Consider the following 19667-nt stretch of genomic DNA (forward strand, 5'->3'; position numbering starts at 1 on the left):
CTAAGAAAATCACTTAACCCTGTTTGCTCTATCTGGTTTCCTCATCTATAAAATGAGCTGGAGAAGGAAATGGTAAACCACTCCAGTATCTTTGCCAAGAAAATCTCAAATGTGACCATGACCAAATCCACTTAACGACATCAATCCTCTATAATTTACCTAGCACATAAGAAGAAGGTGTAGGAAGTCCTGGCTATAAGTCTTCTCTCTCCTACATGCCCTGTGAACCTTGCTAAATGACTTAGTTCAATGATATAGGCAACTCACAACTAAAGTTGCAGCATAAATACTGCTTTGACAAGACAAAGAGAACTTCACTTCATTGTTCCCAACCCCAATGATGTCACAGGTCTTTGTCCCCATATTCCCCCTCCCAGGCTCTAAAGATCATAAAATATGGTATGGCATGTTCTTGACTACTTTAATACACCTGCCAATCTTATAAACTTGCCATGTATTGATTAAATCACTAATGAAAATGTTGAACAAATATGCCTGAGAACAGAGCTCTTTCACATGCTTCCAGGGACTTCATTCCCTCTAAAGTGCACACCAACTGGTCAACCATTTTTGGCTGTGGCACAGTAGAGAGAACACTGAACGAAAAATTCTGACTTCAGACACTTATTGAGCTATGTGATCATGGGCATGTTACTTAATCTCTGTCTGCCTCAATTTCAACTATAAATGAGAATAGCACCTACTTCTCTGGTTTCTGAAGGGGTAAAATGAAATAATATTTCTAATGTGCTATGTAAACTTCTAAGTGCAATATAAATACTAGCTATTTTACAATTATGAGCCCATCTGACTACTATCACTTAACCATCATTCCTCTCTTTTGTTCTAAAGAGTATTTATTATAGGAGTCCTTTATTGTTTTGATGGAATTCAATTCCTTTATTCCTTTTGTTCATTTAACCTCAGCTACCTAATAGCATTATCTTTTTTTTTTTAATTTTTTATTTTATTTTATAATTATAACATTTTTTGACAGTACATATGCATGGGTAATTTTTTACAACATTATCCCTTGCATTTACTTCTATTCAGATTTTTTCCCTTCCTCCCCCAACCCCCTCCCCCAGATGGCAAGCAGTCCTATATATGTTAAATATATTACAGTATATTCTAGATACAATATATGTGTGTAGAACCGAATTTTTTGTTGCACAGGAAGAATTGGATTCAGAAGGTAAAAATAACAGTTTACACTCATTTCCCAGTGTTCCTTTTCTGGATGTAGCTGGTTCTGTCCATCATTAATCAATTGGAATTGGATTAGCTCTTCTCTATGTTGAAGAAATCCACTTCCATCAGCATACATCCTCGTACAGTATCATTGTTGAAGTGTATAATGATCTTCTGGTTCTGCTCGTTTCACTCAGCATCAGTTGATGTAAGTCTCTCCAAGCCTCTCTGTATTTCTCCTGTTGGTCATTTCTTATAGAACAATAATATTCCATAACATTCATACACCATAGTTTACCCAACCATTCTCCAATTGATGGACATCCATTCATCTTCCAGCTTCTAGCCACTATGAAAAGGGCTGCCACAAACATTTTGGCACATACAGGACCCTTTCCCTTCTCTAGTAGTTCCTTGGGGTATAAGCCCAGTAGTAGTATGGCTGGGTCAAAGGGTATGCACATTTTGATAACTTTTTGGGCATAATTCCAGATTGCTCTCCAGAATGGTTGGATTCTTTCACAACTCCACCAACAATGCATCAGTGTCCCAGTTTTCCCACAGCCCCTCCAACATTCATCGTTATTTGTTCCTGTCATCTTAGCCAATCTGACAGGTGTGTAATGATACCTCAGAGTTGTCTTAATTTGCATTTCTCTGATCAATAGTGATTTGGAACACTCTTTCATATGAGTGGAAATAGTTTTAATTTCATCATCTGAAAATTGTCTGTTCATATCCTTTGACCATTTATCAATTGGAGAATGGCTTGATTTCTTATAAATTAAAGTCAATTCTCTGTATATTTTGGAGATGAGGCCTTTATCAGAACCTTTAACTGTAAAAATTTTTTCCCAATTTGTTACTTCCCTTCTAATCTTGTTTGCATTAGTTTTGTTTGTGCAGAAACTTTTTAATTTGGTGTAATCAAAATGTTCTATTTTGTGATCAATAATGGTCTCTAGTTCTCCCTTGGACACAAACTCCTTCCTCCTCCACAAGTCTGAGAGGTAAACCATCCCATGTTCCTCCAATTTATTTATGATTTCGTTCTTTATGCCTAAATCTTGGACCCATTTTGATCTAATCTTAGTATGTGGTGTTAAATGTGGGTCCATGCCTAGTTTCTGCCATACTAATTTCCAGTTTTCCCAGCAGTTTTTGTCAAATAATGAATTCTTATCCCAAAATTTGGGATCTTTGGGTTTGTCAAAGATTAGATTGCTACCTAATAGCATTATCTAACAATAACCCAATGTTACACTTTCTGCTTTATGACTGTTTTCAGTATATTTCTCTAAGTAGTGGGGGGAAGGGACAACTGAGGAAGACTAGTTCTAATTTCTATTATTAGATATGCTTCAAAGTCTGATCTAGCAATCAATCATCAAGCCTTATTAAGTGCCTAGAAATACAACTGTGCAAGGAATACAAAAACAAAAATAAAATAATCCCTCCAATCTTGAAATTTACATTCTGTCTGGGGAGATGAAGTACTGGAATATTGAAGACATCCAACACAGAGTGGACTGTTCCAACACAATCAGATTGACTCCTCTTAACATCTGCTGCTTTCCTTGATTTTAATTCCATGGAACAAGATGCCTTTGCTAGTATGAATTCATTCCTTCTAAACACACCACCATACTGTTAATTCAATCTTTGATTGACACTGCCTTCCTGTGCTTCTTCTTTTCCTGACAGGATGGTTGGAGCACAGAGTTTCCAATTCTTCCTAATACCTTCCTTTTTAGAATTTGAATGTAGAGGGTAGAAATGACAATCAGCTCATTCCCCTTTACATCTGCTGTTCTAATTTTTGAATTTCATGAAACAAAATGCCACCACAAAAGGTTACTCCCCCATGGCTCTCAAATTTCCTTTTGTGTATTGTCTCCCAGACTCTCTTTTTTTTTCTTTTTTTTTTTTAATTAATTTTATAATTATAACATGTTTTGACAGTACATATGTATAGGTAACATTATCCCTTGTACTCCTTCTGTTCCGAATTTTTCCCCTCCTTCCCTCCACTCTCTCTTCTAGATGGCAGGCATTCCTATACATATTAAATACGTTATAGTATAACCTAGGTACAATATATATGTGCAGAACCGAATTTTGTAGTTGTTGTTGCTGTTGCAAAGGAAGAATTGGATTCGGAAGGTAAAAATAACATGGGGAGAAAAGTCAAAAAAAATGCTAACAGTTTACACTCATTTCCCGGTGTTCCTTCTCTGGGCATACCTATTTCTATACATCATTGATCAATTGGAATTGGATCAGCTCTTCCCTGTGTTGAAGATATTCACTTCCATCAGAATATATCCTCATATAGTATTGTTGTTGAACTATATAATGATCTCCTAGTTCTGCTCATTTCACTCAGCATCAGTTGATGTAAGTCTCTCCAAGCCTCTGTATTCCTCCAGTTGGTCATTTCATACAGAACAATAATATTCCATAACATTCATATACCACAATTTACCCAACCATTCTCCAATTGATGGGCATCCATTTACTTTTCAGTTTCTAGCCACTGCAAAAAGGGCTACCACAAATATTTTGGCACCTACAGGTCCCTTTCCCTTCTTTAGTATTTCCTTGGGATCAAAAGGTATGCACAATTTGATAACTTTTTGGGCATAATTCCAGATTGCTCTCCAGAATGGTTGGATTCTTTCACAACTCCACCAACAATGCATCAGTGTCCCAGTTTTCCCACAGCCCCTCCAGCATTCATCATTATTTGTTCCTGTCATCTTAGCCACTCTGACAGGTGTGTAGTGGTATCTCAGAGTTGTCTTAATTTGCATTTCTCTGATCAATAGTGATTTAGAACACTCTTTCATATGAGTGGAAATAGTTTCAATTTCATCATCTGAAAATTGTCTGTTCATATTCATTGACCATTTATCAATTGGAGAATGGCTTGATTTCTTATAAATTAGAGTAAATTCTCTATATATTTTCGAGATGAGGGCTTTATCAGAACTTTTAACTGTAAAAATGCTTTCCCAATTTGTTACTTCCCTTCTAATCTTGTTTGCATTAGTTTTGTTTGTACAAAAGCTTCTTAATTTGATGTAATCAAAATTTTTTATTTTGTGATCAATAATGATCTCTGGTTCTCCTTTGGTCACAAATTCCTTCCTTCTCCACAAGCCTGAGAGGTAAACTATCCTATGTTCTTCTAATTTATTTATGATCTCATTCTTTATGCCTAAATCATGGACTCATTTTGATCTTATCTTAGTATGTGGTGTTAAGTGTGGGTCCATGCCTAGTTTCTGCCACACTAATTTCCAGTTTTCCCAACAGTTTTTGTCAAATAATGAATTCTTATCCCAAAAGTTGGGATCTTTGGGTTTGTCAAACACTAGATTGCTTTTATTATTCACTATCTTGTCCTGTGAGCCTAACCTATTCCACTGATCAATTAGTCTATTTCTTAGCCAATACCAAATGGTTTTGGTGACTGCTGCTTTATAATATAGTTCTAGATCAGGTACAGCTAAGCCACCTTCATTTGATTTTTTTTTTCATTACTTCCCTTGAAAATCTTGACTTATGTTATTCCATATGAATTTTGTTGTCATTTTTTCTAGGTCATTAAAATAGTTTCTTGGGAATCTGATTGGTATAGCACTAAATAAATAGATTAGTTTAGGGAGTATTGTCACCTTTATTATATTCGCTGGGCCTATCCAAAAGCACTTAATGTCTTTCCAATTATTTAAATCTGACTTTCTTTTTGTGGCAAATGATTTGTAGTTTTGCTCATATAATTCCTGACTTTCCTTTGGTAGATATATTCCCCAATATTTTGTACTATCGACAGTTATTTTGAATGGAATTTCTCTTTGTATCTCTTGCTGTTGGACTGTGTTGGTAATGTATACAAATGCTAATGATTTATGTGGATTTATTTTGTATCCAACAACTTTCATAAAGTTATGAATTATTTCTAATAGCTTTTTAGCAGAGTCTTTGGGCTTCTCTCTAAGTATACCATCATGTCATCTGCAAAGAGTGATAGTTTGATTTCCTCATTACCTACTCTAATTCCTTGAATCTCTTTCTCAGCTCTTATTGCTGAGGCTAGTGTATCAAGTACTATATAGAATAGTAATGGTGATAGTGGGAAACCTTGTTGGATTGTGTTGGTAATGTATACAAATGCTAATGATTTATGTGGATTTATTTTGTATTCAACAACTTTCATAAAGTTATGAATTATTTCTAATAGCTTTTTAGCAGAGTCTTTGGGGTTCTCTAAGTATACCATCATGTCATCTGCAAAGAGTGATAGTTTGATTTCCTCATTTCTTACTCTAATTCCTTGAATCTCTTTCTCAGCTCTTATTGCTGAGGCTAGTGTATCAAGTACTATATAGAATAGTAATGGTGATAGTGGGAAACCTTGTTTCACTCCTGATCTTACTAGGAAAGGTTCCAGTTTATTGCCATTACATATGATCTTTACTGACGGTTTTAAATATATGCTCCTTGTTATTTTAAGGAATAGTCCAGGACTTCCAGCCAAGATGGCAGCGTGGAGGCAGACAGCTGCTTGAGCTCCACATTTTCTCTCAAACCTTACCTCATGACAAGCCTTGGAGTTAATGCTTGACAGAGAAAGAAACCCACAAATAATCACCAAGAGAAGACATCCTTGAAATTCACCAGAAAAGGTCTGTGTTTGCTCGGGGGAGTGTCGAACAGACTGGGCGCAGACTGAGGGCAGGCAGTGAGAGTGAGACAGACAGCTCACATAGCTCAGACCAGAGGGGAAGGGGTACAATCTCTGCCGTTTCTGCAAAAAGGCTTTTACCCCAGTGTGGATAATCCGTCTTGGCAGCAAGCCAGGAGCAGCTGAGAGGGTATAAACACCGGAGGTGAAGACTAAAACCCCTGAAAGCTAGTGCCTCTTGGAATCCGGCCACCACCAACCCCTGGACTGACTCAGGGCATTCTCAGAGCCTCAGAGCACAGACTCAGTGCAACCATCGCTGTCCTGTTAGTGCCTCTCTGCTGCCCTCCCCCCCAGTCTGTAGAGGAAGCCCATTAATACAATCGAGCCCCATCCCCCCAAAACAGACCTATTGTTTCTCTTGTCAATTTGCTTTTTTCAATTTCTGCTCTGACAAAATGGACAAAAAATTCAAAAGGGCTCTAACCATTGACAGCTTCTGAGTGGAGAGAGAGCAGACTTCAAACACTGAGGAGACTAAAAACATACTGTCCCCAGAGGAATCCCCTAAGGAGGATATGAGCTGTTCCTCAATACAAAATAATCTCATAGAGAAATCAAAAAGGCTCTCACAAGAGAGCTAGAAGAGAAATGGGAAGCTTGGCAAGAGAACCTGGAGAAATCATCCCATGCATTTAAAAGACAGAGTAGATAAAGAAATCAAATCATTGAGAAACAAGATTAGTGAGTTGGAAAAGGTAAACAACTTCAAGGAAAACAGGATTAGTGAGCTGGAAAAAGAAAACAGCTCTCTACAAAATAAAATGGATAAAATGGAAAAAAATTCCATAGAAGATAAAAACTCAATTGGACAATTACAAAAAGATATAACAAAAGGGAGTGAAGAAAATACATCATTGAAAATTACTCTCGAACAAGTAGAAATGAATGAATCAAGGAGAAACCAAGAAGCTGTCAAGCAAAACCAGAGAAATGAAACAATTGAAAAGAATGTCAAGTACCTTATTAGAAAGGCAAAAGACCAGGAAAACAGATCCAGGAGAGACAATTTGAGAAAAATCGGACTCCCTGAAAAATGTGAGGAAAAAAAGAGCTTGGACACTATTTTTGAGGAAATTATCAAAGAGAACTGCCCAGACGTTTTGGAAACAAAGGGTAAAATAGACATTGAAAAAATTCATCGATCACCTACTGAAAGGGACCCTAAAATCAAAACGCCAAGAAATATAGTGGCCAAATTCAAGGCATCAGACAAGGGATAAAATACTGGAAGCTGATAGAAAAAAGCAATTCAGATATGGAGGAACCACAATAAGGATAACCCAGGATCTAGCAGCATCCACATTAAAAGAATGAAGGGCCTGGAACATGATATTCTGAAAGGCTAAGGAACTTGGTATGCAGCCAAGAATAACTTACCCAGCAAAAATGATCATCATTTTCCAGGGAAGAAGATGGATATTTAATGAAATAAATGAATTCCATCTATTCTTGATGAAAAAAATCAGATCTATACAAAATGTTTGATCTTCAAATACAGAACTCAAGAGATTTATAAAAAGGTAAAAAGAAATCTAGAGAACTATACTTCTGTTATAAAAATATGTAAAGAACATATGTATAATTTGTCCTGGAAACTAGAGGTGGAAAGGAAATTATATCATAAAAAAGTGTAAAGTGATGGTACTACATCTCATGAAGAAGCAAAGGTAACCTATTATATCTGAGAGAAAGAAAGGAGGGAGTTGAACATAGTGTGTATCAATAGACATATTAGATTTATGGTGAAACTTCTTCCACTTCATTGAAAAGTGAGAGAGAAGGAGTAAGCTAAGGGGAAGGGAATACAAAAATTGTGAGGAAAAGGGGTAAAATAAGGGAAGTAACTTTAAGGTGGGGAAGGGATACTAAAAAGGGAGGGCTGTGAAAAGCAAGTTCACAAGTTTAATACTGGGTAGAGGGGTAAGAGGGAAGGAAAGGAGAAAAGCAAAAGCAGGGGTTAACAGGATGGCAAGCAATATAGAATTAGTCCTTCTAACCATAAATGTGAATGGGATAAACTCCCTCATAAAGAGAAAGCAGTTAGCAGATGGGATTAAAAGTTAGAATCCAACTATATGTTGTTTACAGTAAATACACCTGAAACAGGGTGATACATTCAAACTAAAAGTAAAAGGGTGGAGCAGAATCTAAAATGCTTCAGGCAAAGCCAAAAAAAGCAGGGGTAGCCATCCTCATCTCAGATCAAACAAAACCAAAAATTGATCTAATTAAAAGAGATAAAGAAGGACATTATATCCTGCTAAAGGTTAGCATCAGTAATGAAGCAGTATCAATATTAAACATATATGCACCAAGTGGTGCAGCATCTAAATTCTTAAAAGAGAAATTAAGAAAGCTGCAAGAAGAAATAGATAGCAAAACTATAATAGTGGGAGATCTCAACCTTGCACTCTCAGAATTAGATAAATCAAACCACAAAATAAATAAGAAAGAAGTCAAAGAGGTAAATAAAATACTAGAAAAGTTTGATATGATAGATCTTTGGCAAAAGCTAAATGGAGACAGAAAGGAGTATACTTTCTTCTCAGCAGTTCATGGAACCTACACAAAAATTGATCATATACTAGGACATAAAAACTTCAAAATCAAATGCAGTAAGGCAGAAATAGTAAATGCATCCTTTTCAGACCACAATGCAATCAAAATTACATTTAATAAAAAGCCAGGGGAAAATAGACCAAAAAATAATTGGAAACTAAGTAATCTTATACAAAAGAATGATTGGGTAAAACAGCAAATCATAGACATCATTAATAACTTCACCCAAGAAAATGACAATAATGAGAGACCATACCAAAATGTGTGGGATACAGCCAAAGCAGTAATAAGGGGAAGTTTTATATCTCTACAAGCCTACTTGCATAAAATAGAGAAAGAGAGGGCCAATGAATTGGGCTTACAACTAAAACTGCTAGAAAAGGAACAAATTAAAAACCCTGAGACAAATATGAAACTTGAAATTCTAAAAATAAAAGGTGAGATTAATAAAATTGAAAGTAAAAAAAAAAGTATTGAATTAATCAATACAACTAAGAGTTGGTTCTATGAAAAAAACAACAAAATAGACAAACCCTTAGTAAACCTGATTAAAAAAAGGAAAGAGAAAAAGCAAATTGTTAGTTTTGAAAATGAAAAGGGAGAACTCACCACTAATGAAGAGGAAATTAGAACAATAGTTAGGAGCTACTTTGCTCAATTTTATGCCAATAAATTCAATAACTTAAATGAAATGGAAGAATACCTTCAAAAATATAGCTTGCCCAGATTAACAGAGAAAGAAGTAAATAGTCTAAATAGTCCCATCTCAGAAAAAGAAATAGAAGAAGCTATTAACCAACTCCCTAAGAAAAAATCCCCAGGAACAGATGGATTTACATGTGAATTCTACCAAACATTTAAAGAACAACTAACTCCAATGCTATATAAACTATTTGAAAAAATAGGGATTGAAGGAGTCCTACCAAATTCCTTCTATGACACAGACATGGTATTGATGCCTAAACCAGTTAGGCTGAAAACAGAGAAAGAAAACTATAGACCAATCTGAGGCAGTGTACATGAGAGGAGAGAAGACCCAGTGGAAATGATCAGAACAGAAACTGAATGAGAAAAGAATAAACTATGAGTGTAATTAAGTAAATTAGGTAAATCAATTCAAGTGATCCAGGATGTTTCTGGGTAGATATTGGTCAACTAAGAGATTGAGGGGAAAGAGCTCAAGTCAGGGAGATCTTAATTCAAATTCCATCTCTATTACTTTCTAGCTTTGTGATCTTAGGCAAGTACTTCATCACTCTGTTCCTCAGTTTCCCTATATGTAAAATGGAAATAATAATAGCATCTACTTCACAGGGCTATTGGAAAGATCAAATTAGATATTTGTAAAGTGTTACAAAAATGTTAGCTATTATTAAGAATATGAACAACTTGTGGGTTGTTGTTGGTCCTTGACAAGAGGACCTTTACAAAGGAAGGTGATTTCATGACTCCAAGTGAATTGGATTTAAGTGAGGGAAGGCTGTGCAAAGTCATCAGCTTTACTCCCTCCACTGGAACCACCTGAGTCCAGTGGCAAGATAAAGATCAGAACAACTGGGGATGGTTCCAGATAAAGTGAGAGACTTTGGCTTTTTTAAGTTAAGGTCTTTCCCAGGTCTCACTTGTGGTTAGGAATTGAGGAGATTTACAAGATTATATCTAGTCCCAGAATCAATCACCTCAAATCTGCCTTGTATTAGGTTCTTATTAAGTGCTAAGTCGGTACATAACAATTCTCTAGTTCCGGCCTTTAAGGGGAGTTTTACCCCTTTGAACTCTGGGGAGGAGCTTAATGTTTAAAAGAAGCAAGTTCATTGGTAGAAGTAATTTTCCCACAAGCCCTTGTGTTATCTGGGAGGATAAAAGAGGGCGGCACTCTGGGAGGAGCAGGTGTCTCAACTCTAGGTCAGAGTTGGCGGCTCTCTACAGGAAGAAGAATCTAGCCGAGAGATTGAGTTGAGACAGCAGATCTCCTCCCAGAGAGCGATTGGCGGTTTCTGGAGACAACAGGACATTATACTTTTGCATCGACCTATATATATAGATCTTGTCTCCTCTGGTAGAATAAGAGCCTTTCATTTCTATTCTTTTGCCTCGTACAACTAACATATCATCTGGAATATGGCAGGCAGTTAATGCCTATTGGTTGATTAAGGCAAGAGTAAGACTAGCTTATCCTGATTATGTTATACATTCCGATCCAGTACCTTGATCTTGTTTCTTGAAGTAGGTCCTGTGTTCTAGTGTCTCACCAGATAACACTATAGCTAGAAAGTGCAACACCCTATTCAGTAGTATAGACCAAATATTGTCATTTAGATTTTCATTCCCACTGACGCTAGGCACCAGCCAGTACCAGGAGACGCTGAGTCACCTGCTAGGCTTTCTCTGGCTCTCAGAGAGCTGGCTACAATTTTTACACCTTAACTCAATTTCTTTGTGAATGATATTTGTAATTTTTTGTTGTCTGTAAATTGTCAATCATTTTCTTGGGGCAGATTTCTTTTCTGTAAATCCTTTTCTCTGGGAGCAGGTTTCTTGGGGAGCTTCTGGAGACAGCCTTCCTCTCAGTTCTGTATTGTGTCCTTCAAAGTCTTGAATCTTTTCCTGTCAGAATGTCTTCAGCCAGCTTCAATCTCTAGCTCCTTCTGAATCCAAAACCTTCAGCCAGCACTAAGGTAGATGTGGGAATGAAATCTTGACTCTGAATCTCCTTCCTGTGGGAATCAGACTCTGCCTCTGAGAGTGTGGGAAGTCTTCTCCTTGATCCAATCCAGACTCAATGTTGGCTCCTTATATCCTCCCAGAGAATGGACTTGTGGGAATTCCTTGCAACCAATGAGCAAACTCCTTTTAAAAGTGTAAATAAACTCCTTTACAGATTTGAACTAAAGGTGTGAACTCTGAGCTAGAGAATTGTTAAATACCAATTTAGCACCTAGTAAGAATCCTAACAGATATTACTATTTAAATTTATCCCAGGTTGGTTATATAGACTTGCCCAATTAGATCTTATAGCTCTAGCTCCTATTGTTGTAGGAAAAGAGTCCTCCTTTTGTTATTGTTCTCTGCTGAATTTCCTAATAACTCAAGTCTTTATGAGTACTTAGAATAAATGCTTAATCAAAGTAATAAAAACAAAATAAACAAAATTTTATTGAGGGTCTTCAATTCCATTTCCCTCATTCATTCCCTCATTCATTCACCCTTTCACACTATCATAAACGTGAATTTTCCAACCTTAAATCTCACTTTTTTTCTATCCTAATCATTCAAATATGAGAGGCTTAGGAGACCCACCTGCCACGTTATTACAATAACATACATTATCTGCATAATATGGAACTCATTTGCTTTCAACTTGCTTTAATAGAATCACTATGTGTGTGTGTGTATGTATGTATGTATATATATATATATATATATATATATATATATATATATATATATATATATATATATATATTTTTTTTTTTTTTTTTTTTGCTTTGGAAGTAACCTTATGAGCCTTCTAGTCCAACTGATATATAAAAGGAATTCTCACTACAATATTCCCAGCAAGTGGCTAACCGTCTTCAAGGAGAGGAAAACAGTTCTAATTACAAGTTTTCCCAGATATTAAATCTAAATCCCCCTCTTTGCAACTTGTATTCTTTGGCTTCTGGGTTTGACCTCAGACTTAAATAGAGTGAGTATGACAATCTTTCAAATACTTAATGACATCAACTCAAGGCTCTACACCAAGGATCAAGGCTTTGTCATAAAAACTCAGCTTACAACTTGTGATCCTGTTCTTGACATGCCTCCAGCTGCTCAGTTGACCTCAAACTCACTAGTCACTCATACTGCAATTTGTCTCACAAACTTTTAGTAGACATAAAAGACTGGTGCACAAGGCAAGCATCTCCATGCCCCATTGCTATTTTCATCTCTCTTCCTCCTCATTATAAGAAAGCCTTCTATATCCACAGGCCAATGACATTTAATACCAGTACTTCAAAAGTAACTTAGCAATACAAGCAATTATACAGATGCTGCCTAAATGGTAAATTTCTGACACCCTGTCACTTTTACACAAGAGAAAAAGAGTAGCTAGGGATGAGGAGGAGAAGAGGACACAGGTAGACCCAGAATTTTGTATGGGATGGATAATAATGTGAGGGTAACAAACACAGAAATAAATGATTTCCAAACATTGAGGTTTGGGGGTGTACATTCTTCTCTACACTGTGCCATAACACAAGGTGACCACCAGATGATTTGTGGAGCCTCTTTTTGGGGTTATTGATGCAGGCATAGATGTTTCAGCATAGAAAGTTATGAAAAGTTTAAATATAAAGTTTTCTATGTTTAAAAGACTATACATACACACACATATACGTACATACATACATACTATTGCAATTCATGTATATTATAAAAATATTCTGTTGTTATTACTAAAATATGAAGTCAATGTCCATTCCAGTTTTATATACCATCCATATGCATGGAAGCAGCAGGTCAGCATCTTTTTTGCAATTTCTAATTTTAGAATTGGTGAGGGTCATACAGCTAGTATAAAAGCATGACTTAAACTCAGGTCTTCCCGACTCTGAGGGCTATTTCTATCAATTTTATTCAAATTTCCTTCTTCCTCTTCTCTTAACTCCATCTCCCCTATTCGCTTCTCTTTCCCTTTCCATCTTCCTCTTTCCGTTTCCTTTCTTCCCATTTCTTTCTCTCTTTACCTTCTTCTCCCCCCTTTTTTCCCTCATACACTCCCCTTTTTCTCCTCCATCCTCCTCTCTTATTTTTTTTCCCAATTTTCTCTTTCTCATCTTCCTCTGGACTTCTTTTTCTCTTCTTCCTCTCCCCTTTTCTTCCTTTTTCTCTTGTCTCTTGTTTGCTGTTTCCCTCCCTCTCGTTTTCCCATTTCTTTCTTCTTCTCTTTCTCTTCTTCCCCTCTCCCCATCCTTTCCTTGTTTTCTTTCCTCCCTTCTCTTCACCTCCTCTTCCTTCTCTTTCTTTCTCTCTCTCTCTCTCTGTTTCTCTCTCTGTGTTTCTGTCTCTCTCTCTCTCTCTGTCTCTCTCTCTCTTTCTTTCTCTCTCTCTCTCTCTGTCTCTCTCTCTCTTTCTTTCTCTCTCTCTCTCTCTCTCTCTCTCTCTCTCTCTCTCTCTCTCACACACACACACACACACACACACACATACAAAAAAAAAGATGGAATACTTATATACATGGGACTTCACTGGCATGGCTTTCCCTGCATTAAAATATATTATATTTCCTTCATATGATAGAAGATGTTTTCAGAAGCTATTCTGGCTAGGAAAAAAGTCCTTATCAATTGGATCACCAATCCTTGGTTTACAAAGGAACTAATATTTAGGTGGCCCTCAGGTTAATCAGGAAGCCTGTTTTCAGGTACTTTCAGAATTGTGATCAACTGGAATAATGTTCATGAACTCAAAAGTCAATCACATGAACTCAGAAGTCATGAGAACAGGACTTCAAGTTAGGGGGCAAAGCCAAGATGATGGAGAAGACACACATGGATTTCTAACCTCTCTCTTACCCTCAATGCCAACTATTTAATTCAGCCTCAAAAATAGCGCTTGACTGGTAAAGAAGATTAGAAACACAACAACTTACCAACTGAAGACAATCTGGAATTTCATCAGTAAATGTCTGTCCTGAGGGGTGGAGAAAAAGACTGGTGCAGACAGTGATAGATTAAAGGCTAGCATAGTGTGCAGATCGGGCTGGGGAGGTCTCTGGGGTTAGAAAAGCAACAGAGACAGATGACTCTGGCATAGGCTGATTGCTCTACTCTGCTTGCATAACAGTAGATCAGCAGAGAAATCAAGCCATTTTTTAAAAAAAGCTGGTAGAAACTGCCTATAGCTACCCCAAACCAGAACTGACTCAGCACAGATCACTGCACGGCTGCAGCCGCCTTTTGCTGTCTGGGGCTTTTCCTTGGGGCAGTTAAGAATCTGCAAGGCAGTGGGACACAACTTGGGGCAGCCTCTAATCTGCACAGTGTGGGGCTCGGGCTGAGGCAGTGGAACTTCCACAGCAATGAAACTTCCTCAGCAGTGTCTGTGCTTCCCAGGGCAGAAACACTTCCAGTCTGTGTGCCGGGGCTATTCCCTGGTCAACTACTAATATCCACGGCCCCAAGTGCTTTGTCTTGATATTGTGACACTTTCACTGCCTTGAGGCAGTCGCTAGGCTACACATCAGGGGTTCTTCACGGGGCACTCCCTCAGCCTAGCCTTGCTAACCAGCTCTGAATCACTTCTGGTGGGGGGAGAAAACTCTCCCAGAACACCCTCGTACCTTTGCAGCCTGTTCAAAAGACAGCTGCCATCCATACCTATCCCTGTTCTGCAGAGGAAGCTGATAACCTCCTTACCCTGAAGACAGACCCCACAGGTTTTTAAAAATGAGTAAAAAAATGAAGATAACAATTGACAGCTTCTGTACAGAAAAAGAGTAGGTTTGCAACCCCGAGATTAACAGCAGACAGTCTCCAGATAATACCCTGAAGGGGAATGTTACCTGGCCCCCATCATATAACTCTCTCCTAGAAGAGACTATTAAAGACCTCAAAAGAGAGTTAGAAGAAAAATGTGCAAAGGAAAGAGAAGCTATACTAGAGAGTAACAATGTCCTGAAATTTGAATTGGAAAAGATAAAGAATTCACAGGAAGTGCAGGGAAAATTTGTGAATTGGAAAAGGTTAAAAAATCACAGGAAAGTAGGATCTGTGAATTGGAAAAGATAAAGAATTCCCAAGAAAGTAGGATTTCTGAAATGGAAAAAGAAAATAACTCACTAAAAAAAAATAGTGAAATGGAAAAAAATTCCATAGAACAAAATAACTAATTTAAAAACTCAATTGGACATATACAACAAGAAGTAAAAAAAGTGAATGAAGAAAATAACTCATTAAAAATCAGGATGGAACAAATAGAAATGAATGATTCATTGAGACACCAAGAATCAGTTAAACAAAACCAAAAAAATGAAAAGCTGGAGAATAATGTCAAATATTTACTGGGAAAATCGGCAGACCTGGAAAATAGATCTAGGAGAGATAATCTGAGGATTATTGGACTTCCCGAAAATAATGATGAAAAAAAGAGCGTAGATTCTATTTTACAGGAAATCATCAAAGAGAACTGCCCAGAGGTAATAGAACCAGAAGGTAAAATAGGCATTGAAAGAATTCATCAAACACCTTCTGAAAAAGACCCTAGGAAAAAAAAAAAAAAAAAAAAAAAGCTCCATCGAATATTGTGGCCAAATTGCAGAACTATCAGACTAAGGAAAAAAAAAACTGCAAGCAGGTAGGAAGAAAACAATTTAAATATTGAGGTGCCACAATAAGGGTCACTCAAGATCTGGCTGCATCCACATTAAAGGATCGAAGGACCTGGAATCTGATATTCTGAAAGGCAAAAAATCTTGAAATACAGCCAAGAATAAACTACCCAGCTAGGTTTACCATTTTCTTCCATGGAAGAAGATGGACATTTAATGAAAAAAACCAGATCTAAACAAAAAATTTGATCTCCAACCACAAGACTCAAGAGAAGCAAAAAAAGGTAAAAGGAACTCTTGAGAACTGTATTTCTGTTGTGGATATACAGAAAGTCCACATGTATAATTTGATTTTAGTGATATAACATTAAAAAAAAGAGAAGTAGAAATGGAAAGGGGATAGTGTCAGAAAATGGGAAAGGGGGAGATAAAAAGAGGGAAACTATATCCCAGGAAAAGGCAAAGAAAACTTATCACATATAAGGGAATTTAGAGAGGGGAAGGAACATTGTGCGAATCTTATTCTCATTAGAGTTGGCTCAAAGAGAAAATAATCAACATATTTGTTTTTCAGAGAATTCTCTCTCACTTCATTAAAAGGGGGGAGAGGAAAAGGGAAAGGAAAAGAGTAATAAGTAAAGGGTACAAGAAAGGGAAAGGGATTTAAAAGGAGGGGAGAAGGATACTAAAAAGGGAGGACTGTGTGACGCAAGTGGGGTCCTTAATACTGGGGAAGGGGTTCAGGGGGGACAAGGAAAACAAAAAGCTTAATCTGTGGATAATATGATGGCAGGGAATACAGAATTAGTAATTTTAACTGTAAATATGAATGGGATGAACTTTCCCATTAAGTGGAGCCGGATGGCAGACTAGATCAAAAGTCAGAACCCTATAATATGTTGCTCACAGGAAATACATTTAAAGCAGGGAGATACTTACAGAGTAAAGGTAAAAGGCTGGAACAGAATCTATTATGCTTCAAGTGAAGTCAAAAAAAGCAGGGGTAGCCATCCTTATTTCAGATCAAGCAAAAGCAAAAATTGATCTAATTAAAAGAGATAAGGAAGAAAACTATATCTTGCTAAAGGATAGCATAGATAATGAAGCCATATCAATACTAAACATATATGCACCAAGTGGTATGGCATCTAACTTCCTAAAGGAGAAGTTGAGAGAGTTGCAAGAAGAAATAGACAGCAAAACTATAATAGTGGGAGATCTCAACCCTGCACTCTCAGAATTAGATAAATCAAACCACAAAACAAATTAGAAAGAAATTAAAGAGGTAAATAGGATATTAGATAAATTAGGTATGCTAGATCTTTGGAAAAAACTAAATGGTGACAGAAAGGAGTATACTTTCTTCTCAACAGTTCTTGGAACCTATACAAAAATTGACCACATATTAGGACATAAAGATCTCAAAATTAAATGCAGGAAGGCAGAAATAGTAAATGCTTTCTTCTCAGATAACAATGCAATAAAAACTACATTCAATAAGAAATTAGGGGTAAATAAACCAAAAAGTAATTGGAAAATAAATAATCTCATCTTAAAGAATGATTGGATGAAACAGCAAATTATAGACACCATTGATAAATTCACTCAAGATAATGACAATGAGACATCATACCAAAATTTATGAGATACAGCTAAAGTGGTAATAAGGGGAAATTTTATATCTTTACAGGCTTACTTCAATAAAATAGAGAAAGAGAAGATCAATGAATTAGGCTTGCAACTTAAAAAGCTAGAAAAAGACCAAATTAAAAACCCCCAATCAAATACTAAACTTGAAATTCTAAAATTAAAAGGAGAAATTAATAATATCGAAAGTAAAAAAAAAACCTATTGAATTAATAAATAAAACTAAGAGTTGGTTTTATGAAAAAGACAATAAAATAGATAAACCTTTGGTAAATCTGACCAGAAAAAGGAAAGAGGAAAATCAAATTGGTAGTCTTAAAAATGAAAAGGGGGAACTTTCCACCAATGAAGAGGAAATCAGAGCAATAATAAGAAGTTACTTTGCCCAACTTTATGCCAATAAATTTGATAACTTAAGTGAAATAGAGGTTACTTCCAAAAATATAGGCTTCCCAGAGTGACAGAGGAAGAAGTAAATTGCTTAAATAGTCCCATTTCAGAAAAAGAAATAGAACAAGCTATTAATCAACTCCCTAAGAAAAAATCTCCAGGACAGGATGGATTTACATGTGAATTCTACCAAACATTTAAAGAATTAGCCCCCGTGTTACATAAACTACTTGAAAAAATAGGGGATGAAGGAGTCCTACCAAACTCTTTATATGACACAGACATGGTACTGATACCTAAACCAGACAAGTTGAAAACAGAGAAAGAAAACTATAGACCAATCTCCTTAATGAATATTGATGCTAAAATCTTAAATAAGATATTAGCAAAAAAACTTCAGAAAATCATCCCCAGGATAATACACTATGATTAAGTAGGATTTATACCAGGAATGCAGGGCTGCTTTATATTAGGAAAACTATTAGTATAATTGACCATATTAATAATCAAATTAACAAAAACCATATGATCATCTTAATAGATGCAGAAAAAGCATTTGATAAAATCCAACATCCATTCCTCCTAAAAACGCTTGAGAGTATAGGAATAAATGGATTATTCCTTAGAATAGTCAGGAGCATATATTTAAAACCATCAGTAAGCATCATATATAATGGAGATAAATTGGAATCTTTCCCAGTAGGATCAGGAGTGAAACAAGGTTGCCCACTATCACAATTACTATTCAATATTGTATTAGAAACGCTAGCCTCGGCAATAAGAGCCGAGAAAGAGATAAGAGTAGATAATGAGGAAATCAAACTATCACTCTTTGCAGAAGATATGATGGTATACTTAGAGAATCCCAAAGATTCTAATAAAAAGTTATTAGAAATACTTCACAACTTTAGCAAAGTTGCTGGATACAAAATAAATCCACATAAATCCTCAGCATTTTTATACATCACCAAAAAAATGCAACAGCAAGAGATACAAAGAGAAATTCCATTCAAAACAAATATCAAGAGTATAAAATATTTGGGAATCCATCTACCAAAGAAAAATCAGGAATTATATGAGCAAAATTACAAAACACTTGCCACAAAAATAAAGTCAGATTTAAATAATTGGAAAGACATTAAGTGCTCTTGGATAGGCCAAGCAAATATAATAAAGATGACAATACTCTCTAAACTGATCTATTTATTTAGTGCTATACCAATCAGACTCCCAAGAAACTATTTTAATGAAAAAAATAACAACAAAATTCATATGGAAGAAAAAAAGGTCGAGAATTTCAAGGGAATTAATGGAAAAAAAATTCAAATGAAGGTGGTCTAGTTGTACCTGATCTAAAACTATATTATAAAGCAGCAGTCACCAAAACCATTTGGTATTGGCTAAGACTAGATGATCAGTGGAATAGGTTAGGTTCACAGGACAAAATAGTGTACAACTATAGAAATCTAATGTTTGACAAACCCAAAGATCCCAACTTTGGGGATAAGAATTCATTATTTGACAAAAACTGATGGGGAAACCGGAAATTAGTATGGCAGAAATTAGATATGGACCCACACTTAACACCATATACCAAGATAAGATCAAAATGTGTCTATTATATAGGCATACAGAATGAGATCATAAATAGATTGGAGAAACATAGGATAGTTTACCTCTCAGTCTTGTGGAGAAGGAAGGAATTTGTGACCAAAGAAGAACTAGAGATCATTATTGATCACAAAATAAAAAATTTTGATTACATCAAATTAAGAAGCTTTTGTACAAACAAAACTAATGCAAACAAGATTAGAA

The sequence above is a fragment of the Sminthopsis crassicaudata genome, chromosome 6 (genome assembly GCF_048593235.1).
Source record: "Sminthopsis crassicaudata isolate SCR6 chromosome 6, ASM4859323v1, whole genome shotgun sequence".
Classification (NCBI taxonomy): domain Eukaryota; kingdom Metazoa; phylum Chordata; class Mammalia; order Dasyuromorphia; family Dasyuridae; genus Sminthopsis; species Sminthopsis crassicaudata.